At 39.1% G+C, this 12,824-nt stretch overlaps 1 protein-coding gene across 2 annotated transcripts in view; it reads left to right on the top strand.

Annotated features, from left to right (window-relative positions):
* SIMC1 (SUMO interacting motifs containing 1) overlaps positions 1-12,824 on the top strand; it is a 94,482-nt gene that overhangs the window by 68,633 nt on the left and 13,025 nt on the right. The window lies entirely within an intron of this gene.

Here is a 12,824-nt window from a genome sequence, read left to right as displayed (position 1 = left end):
CAAATGAGAAATATACTCTAAGTAGTTAAATAACCCAAGTTTACACAGCTAATCACATTCAGAATCCAGATTTAAACCCAGGACTTCTTTTTTTTTTTTTTGCGGTACGCGGGCCTCTCACTGTTGTGGCCTCTCCCGCCGCGGAGTACAGGCTCCGGACACGCAGGCCCAGCGGCCATGGCTCATGGGCCCAGCCGCTCCACGGCATGTGGGATCCTCCCGGACCGGGGAACGAACCCGTGTCCCCTGCATCGGCAGGCAGACTCTCAACCACTGCGCCACCAGGGAAGACCTTTTTTTTTTTTGCGGTACGTGGGCCTCTCACTGTAGTGGCCTCTCCCGTGGCAGAGCACAAGCTCCGGACGCGCAGGCTCAGTGGCCATGGCTCACGGGCCTAGCCGCTCCGCGGCATGTGGGATCTTCCCGGACCGAGACATGAACCCGTGTCCCCTGCATCGTCAGGCGGACTCTCAACCACTGCACCACCAGGGAAGCCCCCCAGGACTTCTTAAATCCAAGGTCAGTTCAAAGAAGGCAATACATTACAGTGGTCAGCCAAGAGGAAGCATTCATAAATGCCATGCTTGCTCTATCACTTTGTTAAGGATCTTTCATTTGGGTCCAACTCCCATACCATTCATTCATTTATACCCAGATTCTGGTGAGAGATGGGAAATCTAAGGAATGGGTAACTGTAAACAAATTTGGGCTTAACATAGACAAAAAAATTTTAAATGAAACCTGGCCCTACTTTAAAACTTTCTCAGAAAGGGCATATTGGCAACCACCCCAAATTATACTAGGAGATACTTTATATACTTTTATCTTGGTTGTTTTAACTTTTAAAAGTTTAGGTATAATTTACATGCAATTAAATGATACAAACTAATTTACATAAATATCCTTCCATGAGTTTTGACAAAGGCATAACCCATGTGACCTATCATTTTCCAGTGCCTCATTGATAGCATATAGAAATCCTGCAACCTTGCTGAATTCATTTATTCTAGTAGGAATATTTCTGTAGTTTCCTTAGAATTTTCTACATACACAATATTTTGTCTGCAAATAAAAACAGTTTAACCTCTTCCTTTCCAATCTGTATGCCTTTTGCTTGTTTATCTTACCCTATTGCATGGGCTAATACCTCCAATAGAATGTTGGAGAAGTGATAGGAACAGACATCCTTGCCTTATGCCTGAACTCAGGGGGCAAACATTCAGTCTTTGACCATTTAGTAGTAGTATTAGCTGTAGGTGTTTCATAGGTACCCCTTGTCAGATTGAGGAGACTTCCTTCTATTTCTAATATATTGAGTGTTTTTGTGAAGAATAGGTATTAAAATTTGTGAAATTTTTTTCCTCTATTGAGATAGTCAAAATTTTTCTCCTTTCTTCCATTGGTGTGATGAATTACATTGATTAATTTCCTAATATTAAAACAACCTTGCATTCCTAGAATAAAAAACCCTATTTGACTGTGATATGTTATCCTTTTTTTATTGACAGATTGAATTTGCTAATATTTTGTTAAGGGTTTTTGCATCTATGTTTACTAGAGATAGTGATCTGTGATTTTATTTTCTTATAATGTTCAACCTCATTCATATTTAAAGAAATTTAAATTAAAACTACACTGAGGTACAATTTCTAACCTATCTAAATAGTAAAAATTTTAAAGTACTATAAAAGACTCCATTAGTGAGACTTTGAGAAAGCAGGTAGGTACTCATACATTGCTGGTGGGACTGCAGAATGGTACAAGCCTTATGGAGGGGAATTTTACAATATCTAACAAAATTAAAGGTACATGTACCTCTTGACCCAGCAATCTCATGTCTAGGAATTTACCCTGAAGGTACACTTTTTTTTTCTTCTTTTTGCGGTACGCGGGCCTCTCACTGTTGTGGCCTCTCCCGTTGCGGGGCACAGGCTCCGGATGCGCAGGCTCAGCGGCCATGGCGCACGGGCCCAGCCGCTCCGCGGCATGTGGGATCTTCCTGGACCAGGGCACGAACATCTGTTCCCTGCATCGGCAGGCGGACTCTCAACCACTGCGCCACCAGGGAAGCCCCCTGAAGGTACACTTTTAACAGTATAAAAATACATATGCACAAGGATATTCACAACAACATGTTTGTAATTGCAAAATACTAGAAATAACCCAAATGCCCATACATAGGGCAGTGGTTGAATATCTGTGGTACATCTACACAGTGAAGATATAGCTGTAAAAAAGTAAAATTTAAAAATAGGAGCAAAATATTTATGATCTGTTTTCCAAAATATATTGTTAAGTAAACAAAGCAAAATACAAAAGAGTATGCATAATAAATATACATACCTTTTTCTAAAAAGGAGAAATTTTTAAACATACACGATTATAATAATTTACAAAAAAAGAAACCAAATTAAGATAAACTGCAGTCTAATCAAATTGCTTACATACAGGGGTAGATAGATGGCAATGGGCTGGAAAGGAGATAAGATGCTGAGCTGGAGTTGCAATGACCTTAATGGTAGTATTGGTAGTGTAATACTTCCCTGAGTATACTTCTTTGTATAGTTATAACTTTTAGACTTTTAGAACCATATTAATGTTTTATATACTCAAAAAAAGAAAAATAAATCAGCAAGGAAGTTGGATGGGAGCCTAACATGCAATACAAACAGACACAAATTAACCTGTGTTTTAAATGAATAATAATTGGGGCCATGGGGTGGGGGATGGGAGGGAGGACAAGCCCAAGCAACTTTTTCTTTACTTCTTATTTTTAAATAATTATAGATTCACAGGAAGTTGCAAAAACTAGTACAGAGGGGTCCTGTATACCCTTCACCCTCTTTCCCCTAGTGATTACATCTTGCATAACTATAACAGTATCACAAAAAGGAAATTGACATTGGTATCATCCACAGAACATATTCAGATTTCATCCATTTCACCTAGATTGCCCTCATTTGAGGGTAGTTCTATGTAATTTTATGACATTTGTAGCTTCATATAACCACCAGCACAATCAAGATATATGGAACTGTTCCATCACCACAAAGATCCCTTGTACTACCCTTTTACGGGTAACTATTCATCTTCTCCAACCCCTGGAAACCACTAGTCTGTGCAAGTAATGTAAAACACAGTATCTGGACTAAACGCCCTCAGGCTAAAGACAAAATGAAGTGTAAGTAAATATTAAACTCTAGTTAGTAACTTTCTTTTTCACAGAAAGTATGAGTTAACAATTCAAAAACTATCTTATGTGTATTCTAGGATTAAACAAATAAATGTATTGTGGATAATGAGAGCCAAGTTTCTTACTGTCAGAGAAGAGAGTTACACATATGAAAAGGGGAAAGGATAGAAGGAACCCTGTGGTGCTGGATTGGAATTGGAGGTATCAACATGAACTTGTGGTTTCTAATAGATATAGGAATAAATGTAGATGTGTGAGTGTGTTTTATATATATATATATAGTGCGTGTGTGTGTGAATTCATACGTCTGTTTCCTACCTTTACCCACTGAGAGAGCATAGAAACAATTACACCCTAGTAGCAGTGAGCACACCTAGTACTCAGATCTTTGTTTCTAAATACTAGTTTATACTAAAAGGAACCAGAGTTCTTTAAGGAAATGACTAATTCCAGAGCTGAGGTAAAGAAAAGTATAAAATGAGCCTAGAACATCTTGTTCCAGAAAGTGAGGAAATGTTCAAGGAATGTTCAGAGCATGTCAAAAGAAGCTTAAAGGGCTTCCACTGACTAAATCTGGGATAATTTGAGTACCAAATAAATATTGACAGTAGAACGTTATAAACTGTTGTGTAAAATAAGAATCCATGATTCTAATACTGATAGGAAGAAAACGGACTCTCTTCCTTATATTAGAAAGCCAGCTAATAAATATAAGAAGAAATGATGGGGCTTCCCTGGTGGCGCGGTGGTTGAGAGTCCACCTGCCGATGCAGGGGACACGAGTTTGTGCCCCGGTCCGGGAAGATCCCACATGCCGCGGAGCGGCTGGGCCCGTGAGCCATGGCCGCCGAGCCTGCGCGTCCGGAGCCTGTGCTCCGCAACGGGAGAGGCCACAACAGTGAGAGGCCCGCGTACCAAAAAAAAAAAAAAAAGAAGAAATGATGAATTAGGGGAAAAAATACCATTTGGAAGCCATCATAATAAGAGTAAATTCAGGTATGAGTGTGTACTAAAATTGTGAAAGTTTGTGTACTCCAAGATATTTGCATAATCTCAAAGTATATTCTCACAAGATATTAATTATGAAGTGAAAAATAATAACTTTACTGTGGAGATACTACCATAGTCAAGTGATCAAAATTAACACCAGCAATGGGACAAATTGGCATCATATGCCCCTTGATATGATACACACAACATTTTTGCAGTCCTCCTGCCAAAAAATGCATAACCTCAATCAAATCATGGGAAAACATCAGAGAAATCCCAAATGAGAAACATTCTATGAAAAAAACTGACCTGCACTTTTCCGAAATGTCAATGTCATGAAAGACAAAGCAAGATTGAGGAACTATTCCAGATCAAAGGACATTAGAAAACAGGCAACTGAATGCAATGCATAATCTGGGATTTTCTTTTGCTATTAATAGCATCATTAAGACAATTTTAAAAATCTGATTAAAGTCTATGCTTAATATAATAGTATTGCATTAAGATTAATTTTCTGATTTTTTTTATCATTGTACGTGGTTATCTTAGAGAATGTCCTTGTTTTTAGAAATTATACACTGCAAGTATTTAGGGATAAATGGGCATCATGTCTGCAACTTACTATCAAATAGTTTAGAGAAAAAAAATAGAAAGACAGAGTTAGTAAGAAGGATAAAGAAGATATGGTAAATGTCTAACACTTGGGGAACATGAGTGAAAAATACTAAGGGTATTTGGGAATTATTTGTACTATTCTTGCAACTCTTCTCTCAGTGTAAAAAATAAGTTTAAAAAAAAAGGTATATTTATTGTAAACAGCATATAGTCAGATTTGCTTTTATAGGCAGCTGAAAATCCCTGCCTTTTAACTGGAGTTATTTATTCCATTTACATTTAATTTAATTATTGGTTTTATATCTGTCATCTTACTGTTTGTTTCCTATTTGTCCCTTTTGTTCTTTGTTCATTTTTACCTCCTTTTCTGCCTTCTTTTGGATTAATTATTTTCTATTATTCCATTTTATATTTCCTAAGTCTTTTTAACTTTTTTAAATTAAAAATTTATTTTTACATAGTTGTAGATTCTTATGTAGTTGTAAGGAATAATACAGAGAGATCACATGTACTCTTTATACAATTTTGCCCAATGGTAACGTATTGCAAAACTTTAGTGCATGTATCACAACCAGGATATCAAGAATGGATTTCCCTGGTGGCACAGTGGTTAAGAATCCACCTGCCAATATAGGGGACACAGGTTTGAGCCTCGGTCTGGGAAGATCCCACATGCCGCAGGGAAACTAAGCCCGTGAGCCTCAACTACTGAGCCTGCACTCTAGAGCCCGTGAGCCACAACTACTGAGCCCACGTGCCGCAACTGCTGAGGCCTGCGTGCCTAGAGCCCATGCTCCGCAACAAGAGAGGCCACCGCAATAAGAAGCCCACGCACTGCAACAAAGAGTAGCCCCCGCTCACAGCAAATAGAGAAAGCCCGTGTGCAGCAACCCAATGCAGCCAAAAATAAAAATAAATAAAATAAAAATTTTTTCAATTTTTAAAAATAAAAACAAAGAATGATAGAAGCCAAGATAGAGAACATTTCCATAGTCATAAGGATTATTCATTTTGCCCTTACAGAACTATACCTTCCCACTGCCACCCCTTCTTAACCCTTGGCAACTACTAGTCTATTTTTCATTTTTATAGTTTTGTCATTTCAAGATATTGTATAAGTGGAATCATACAGTATGTAACCTTTGGGGATTGGCTTTTTCACTTAGCATAAATCTCTGGAGATCCATTCAGGTTGTTGTATCTATCAATAGTTGATTATTTTTTATTGCTGAATAGTATTCCATAGTGTGGGTTTACCTTTGATTTTTTTTTTTTAACAATTTACCTCTGAAGGATATCTGTCTTGTTGCCAGTTTGGGGCTATTATGAATAAAACTTCTGTAAACATTCATGTACAAATTTTTGAATAAATGTAAGTCTTCATTTCTATGGAATAAGTGCCAAGGAGTGCAATTTTTGTATTATATAGTGGTTACTTATTTAATTTTTTTAAGAAACTGCCAAACTGTTTCCTTGAGTGGCTGTACGGTTTTACATTCCCCCCAGCAGTATATGAGTGATCCAGTTTTTCTGCATCCTGGCCAGCATTTGGTGTTGTTACTGTTTTTTATTTTAGCCATTCTGATAGGTGTGTAGTGGATTCTCATTATGATTTTCATCTTCATTTCTCTGATGGCTAATGAAGTTGAACATCTTTTCATGTGCTTAATACCATCTGTATAACATCTTCACTAAAATATTTTTTTCTCATGTTCTAAATAGATTGTTTGCTTTTTTACTGAGTTTGGTTTTTTTTAATAGATCTTTACTGGAGTATAATTACTTCACAATACTGTGTTAGTTTCTGTTGCACAGTGAAGCGAATAGCCATATGCATACACATGTCCCCATATCCCTTCCCTCTTGAGCGTCCCTCCCACCCCCCCTCTATGTCATCATAAAGCACCGAGATGATCTCCCTGTGCTATGCTGCTGCTTCCCACCAGCCAACTATTTTACATTTGGTAGTGTATGTATGTCAATGCTACTCGCACTTTGCCCTCCCACCCCATGTCCTAAAGTCCATTTTCTATGTCTATCTCTTTATTCCTGCCCTGCAACTAGGTTCATCAGTACCTTTTTTTTTTTTAGATTCCATATATATGTGTTAGCATATAGTATCTGTTTTTCTTTTTCTGACTTACTTCACTCTGTATGAGAGACTCTAGGCCCATCCACCTCACTACAAATAACTCAATTTTGTTTCTTTTTATGGCTGAGTAATATTCCATTGTGCATATGTGCCACATCTTCCTTACCCATTCATCTGTCGATGGACATTTAGGTTGGTTCCATGTCCTGGCTATTGTAAATAGTGCTGCAATGAACATTGGTACATGTCTCTTTTTGAATTATGGTTTTCTCAGGGTATATGCCCAGTAGTGGGATTGCTGGGTCATATGGTAGTTCTCTTTTTAGTTTTTTAAGGAACCTGCATACTGTTTTCCATAGTGGTTGTATCAATTTACATTCCTACCAACAGTGCAGGAGGATTCCCTTTTCACCACACCCTTTCCAGCATTTGTTTCTAGATTTTTTGATAATGACCATTCTGACCAGCATGAGGTGATACCTCATTGTAGTTTATTTATTTATTTTTTTGCAGTACGCGGGCCTCTCACTGTTGTGGCCCCTCCCATTGCGGAGCACAGGCTCCGGATGCGCAGGCTCAGCAGCCATGGCTCACAGGCCCAGCCGCTCCACGGCATGTGGGATCTTCCTGGACCGGGGCACGAACCCGTGTCCCCTGCATCGGCAGGTGGACTCTCAACCACTGCGCCACCAGGGAAGCCCCTCATTTTAGTTTTGATTGGCATTTCTCTAATAATTAGTGATGTTGAGCATCTTTTCATGTGCCTCTTGGCCATCTGTATGAAATGTCTATTTAGGTCTTCCACCCATTTTTTAACTGGATTGTTTGGTTTTTTTCATATTGAGCTCCATGAGCTGTTTGTATATTTTGGAGATTAATCCTTTGTTGTTTCATTTGCAAATATTATTTTCTCCCATTCTGAGGGTTGTCTTTTTGTCTTGGTTATGGTTTCCTTTGCTGTGCAAAAGCTCTTAAGTTTAACTCCCATTTGTTTATTTTTGTTTTTATTTCTGTTACTCTAGGATATGGGTCAAAAAAGATCTTGCTGTGGTTTATGTTGAAGAGTGTTTTTCCTATGTTTTCCTCTAAGAGTTTTATAGTGTCTGGCCTTATGTTTAAGTGTTTAATCTATATGGAGTTTATTTTTGTGTATGGTGTTAGGTAGTATTCTAATTTCATTCTTTTACACGTAGCTGTCCAGTTTTCCCAGCATCACTTATTGAAGAGGATGTCTTTTCTCCATTGTATGTTCTTGCCTCCTTTGTCGTAATTAGGTGCCCATATATGCATGGGTTTATCTCTGGGCATTCTATCCTGTACCATTGATCTATATTTCTGTTTTTGTGCCAGTACCATACTGTCTTGATTACTGTAGCTTTGTAGTATAGTTTGAAGTTGGGGAGCCTGATTCCTCCAACTCCATTTTTCTTTCTCAACATTCCTTGGCTATTCAGAGTCTTTTGTGTTTCCATACGAATTGTAAAGTTTTTTGTTCTAATTCTGTGAAAAATGCCATTGGTAGTTTGATAGGGATTGCATTGAATCTGTAGATTGCTTTAGGTAGTATAGTCATTTTCACAATATTGATTCTTCCAATCCAAGAACATGATATATTTCTCCATCTGTTTATGTCATCTTTGATTTCTTTCGTCAGTGTTTTATAGTTTTCTGAGTGCAAGTCTTTCACCTCCTTAGGCAGGTTTATTCCTAGGTATTTTATTCTTTTTGTTGCAATGGTAAATAGGAGTGTTTCCTTAATTTTTCTTTCAGATTTTTTGTGGTTAGCATATAGGAATGCAAGAGAGTTCTGTGCATTAATTTTGTAACCTGCTACTTTACCAAATTCATTGATTAGCTCTAGTAGTTTTGTGGTAGCATCTTTAGGATTCTCTATGTATAGTTTCATGTCCTCTGCAAACAGTGACAGTTCTACTTCTTTTCTGATTTGGATACATTTTATTTCTTTTTCTTCTCTGATCGCTGTGGCTAAAACTTCCAGAACTATGTTGAATAATAGTGGTTAGAGTGGGCAACCTTGTCTTGTTCCTGATCTTAGAGGAAATGGTTTCAGTTTTTCACCATTGAGAACGATATTGGCTGTGGGTTTGTCATATATGGCCTTTATGATATTGAGGTAGGTTCCCTCTATGCCTACTTTCTGGAGAGTTTTATCATAAATGGGTGTTGAATTTTGTCAAAAGCTTTTTCTGCATCAATTGAGATGATCATATGGTTTTTCTCCTTCAATATGTTAATATGGTTTATCACATTGATTGATTTGCATATCCTGAAGAATCCTTGCATTCCTGGGATAAACCTCAGTTGATTGTGGTGTATGATCCTTTTAATGTGCTGTTGGATTCTGTTTGCTAGTATTTTGGTGAGGATTTCTGCATCTATGTTCATCAGTGATATTGGCCTGTAATTTTCTTTTTTGTGGTATCTTTGTCTGGTTTGGTATCAAGGTGATGGTGGCCTCATAGAATGAGTTTGGGAGTGTTCCTTCCTCTGCAATTTTTGGGAATACTTTCAGAAGAATAGGTGTTAACTCCTCTCTAAATGTTTGACAAAATTTGCCTGTGAAGCCATCTGGCCCTGGAGTTTTGTTTGTTGGAAGTTTTAAAATCACAGTTTCAACTTCAGTACTTGTGATTGGACTCTTCATATTTTCATTTCTTTCTGGTTCAGTCTTGGAAGATTGTACCTTTCTAAGAATTTATCCATTTCTTCTAGGTTGTCCATTTTATTGGCATACAGTTGTTTGCATCAGTCTCTATGATCCTTTGCATTTCTGTGGTGTCAGCTGTAACTTTTCCTTTTTCATCTCTACTTTTACTGATTTGAGCCCTCTCCCTTTTTTTCTTGAGTCTGGCTAAAGGTTTACCAATTTTGTTTATTTTTTCAAAGAACCAGCTTTTAGTTTCATTGATCTTTTGTTTTCTTCATCTCTCATTTATTTCTACTCTGATCTTTATCATTTCTTTCCTTTTGCTAACTTTGGGTTTTGTTTGTTCTCCTTTCTCTAGTTGCTTTAGGTGTAAGGTTAGGTTGTTTATTTTAGATTGGGTTGTCGTGTTTTCATTGTCATTTGTTCCTATGTATTTTTTTATTTCTTCTTTGATTTCTTCAGTGATCCCTTGGTTATTTAGTAGTGCACTGCTTAGCCTCCATGTATTTGTGTTTTTTACAGTTTTTTTCCTGTGATTGATTTCCAGTCTCATGGCATGTGGTCAGAAAAGATGCTTGATATGATTTCAATTTTCTTAAATTTTCCGAGGCTTGATTTGTGACCAAAGATGTGATCTCTCCTGAAGAATGTTCCATGTGCACTTGAGAAGAAAGTGTATTCTGCCACGTTTGGGTGGAATGTTCTATAAATATCAGTTAGATCTGTCTGGTCTATTGTGTCATTTAAAGTTTGTGTTTCCTTATTTATTTTCTGTTTGGATGATCTGTCCATTGGTGTAACTGGGGTGTTAAAGTCCCCTACTATTATTGTGTTACTGTCGATTTCTCCTTTCATGGTTGTTAGCATTTGCCTATGTATTGAGGTGCTCCTATGCTGGGTGCATATATATTTATAATTGTTATATCTTCTTCTTGGATTGATCCTTTGATCATTATGTAGTGTCCCTCCTTGTCTGTTGTAACATCTTTTTCCATCCCTTCAGTTTCAGTGTGTATATGTCCCTAGATGTGAAGTGGGTCTCTTGTAGATAGCATATATATGGGTCTTGTTTTTGTATCCATTCAGCCAGTCTGTGTCTTTTGGTTGGGGCATTTAATAATCAAGGTTATTATTGATATGTATGTTCCTATTACTATTTTCTCAACTGTTTTGGGTTTGTTTCTGTGGGTCTTTTTCTCCTCTTGTGTTTCCCGCTTAGAGAAGTTTCTTTAGCGTTTGTTGTAAAGCTGGTTTGGTGGTGCTGAATTCTCTTAGCTTTTCCTTGTCTGAAAAGCTTTTGACTTCTCCATTGAATCTGAATGAGATCCTTGCTGGGTAGAGTAATCTAGGTTTTAGGTTTTTCTCTTTCATCACTTTAAGTATATCCTGCCACTCCCTTCTGGCCTGCAGAGTTTCTGCTGAAAAATCAGTTGATAACGTTATGGGGATTCCTTTATATGTTATTTTTTGTTTTTCCCTTGCTGCTTTTAATATTTTTCTTTGAATTTAATTTTTGTTAGTTTGAATAATATGTGTCTTGGTGTGTTTTTTCTAGGGTTTATCCTGTATGGGACTCTCTTTGCTTCCTGGACTTAAGTGACTCTTTCCCATGTTATGGAAGTTTTCAACTATAATCTCTTCAGATATTTTCTCAGACCCTTTCTTTTTCTCTTCTTCTTCTGGGACCCCTATAATTCGAATGTTGGTGTGTTTAGTGTTGTCCCAGAGATCTCTGAGATTGTCTTCAATTCTTTTCATTCTTTTTTCTTTATTCTGCTCCTCGACAGTTATTTCCACCATTTTGTCTTCCAGCTTACTTACTCGTTCTTCTGCCTCAGTTATTCTGTTACTGATTCCTTCTGCTGTATTTTTTATTTCAGTTATTGTGTTGTTCATCTCTGTTTGTTCTTTATTTCTTCTAGACCTTTGTTAAGCATTTCTTGTATTTTCTCAGTCTGTGCCTCCATTCTGTTTCCAAGATTCTGAATCATCATTACTATCATTACTTTGAATTCTTTTTCAGGTAGATTGCCTATTTCCTCTTCATATTTTTGGTCTTGTAGGTTTTTACCTTGCTCCTCCATCTGTGACATATTATTTTGCCGTCTCATTTTTTTAAATTTTTTTATGAGTGGGACTGTGTTCTTGTCTTACTGGTTGTTTGGCCTGAGGCTTCCAACACTGGGGTTTGTAGGCTACTGGGTAGAGCTGGGTCTTGGTGCTAAGATGAGGAACTCCGTGAGACCTCATTCCAATGAAAATTCCCTGAGGTCTAAGGTTCTCTGTTAGTCCAGTGGTTTGGACTCAGAACTCCCACCGCAGGAGCTTCGTCCTTACCCTGGCAGGCTCATGAACCAAGATCCCACAAGCTGCCTGGGGTGGCAAAAAAATAAAATACAATAACAAAGTAAAAAATAAAATTAGACTAGGAAACTAACAGATATGTTAGGAAGAATATAAAAATAAAAATATAGATGAATCAACAATCGGAAGGTACAACAGTACCACAGTAGTAAAAAAGAGGAGGGAAAAAAAGGGGGGTGGGGGAGGAGGCTTTGGCTGCAGAGGGCAGGGCCTAAGCAAGGGTGAGGTTTGGGTAGTGGGTGGGGCTAATGCTCAGGACCCACAGGGCTGGAACAGGCCCTGGGGGCTGTGGGGGATGGGGCTTAGGCTCAAGGAACAGAAGGGGCCCAGGCGTGCCCCCCACTCCTGGTCTGAGAGGGCAGGGGACTTCACCTGGGAGCCCAGCAGGCTTCCTGGGCTCAAGTGGGTGGGACAAACGCCCTCCTCTCCTCTCCTGCTCCTCCAGTCTGGGAGGGCCCCTCCCCCCTGCCTCTCCTGATCTCCCCTCCTCCCTCCTATGCCCTCAAGGACCTACATAGCCTGGAGGGGTCTTTGGAGGGCAGGTGACAGGCCTGGGATCTCAGCAGGCTCCCCATACCGAGTGAGAGGGGCAATGGCCCTCCTCTCATCCCCCACTCCTCCCAGATGGCTCCTCCCAACTGCCTCTCCTGATCTCCCTGCCTCCCTCCTATGCCCCCAGGACCCATGCAGCCTGGATGGGGCTTTGGAGGGGGGGTACAGGCCTGGGAGCTCAGCAGGCTCCCTGGCCCAGGCGGGCCAGGCAATCGCCCTCCCTCCTCTCCTGCTCTTCCTGGAGAGTTCCTCCCGCCTGCCTCTCCTGATCTCCCTGGCCTCAGGGATGCCGATCCTGTCTGGCTTCCACTTCTCCTCCCCCATCAGTCCCCCTACATCCTACCGGTTCA

This window comes from Leucopleurus acutus, assembly GCF_964270905.1.
Source record: "Leucopleurus acutus genome assembly, chromosome: 3".
Lineage (NCBI taxonomy): Eukaryota > Metazoa > Chordata > Mammalia > Artiodactyla > Delphinidae > Leucopleurus > Leucopleurus acutus.
The sequence above is the reverse complement of the archived record's forward strand: the minus strand, read 5'-3'. Positions and strand labels throughout refer to the sequence as shown.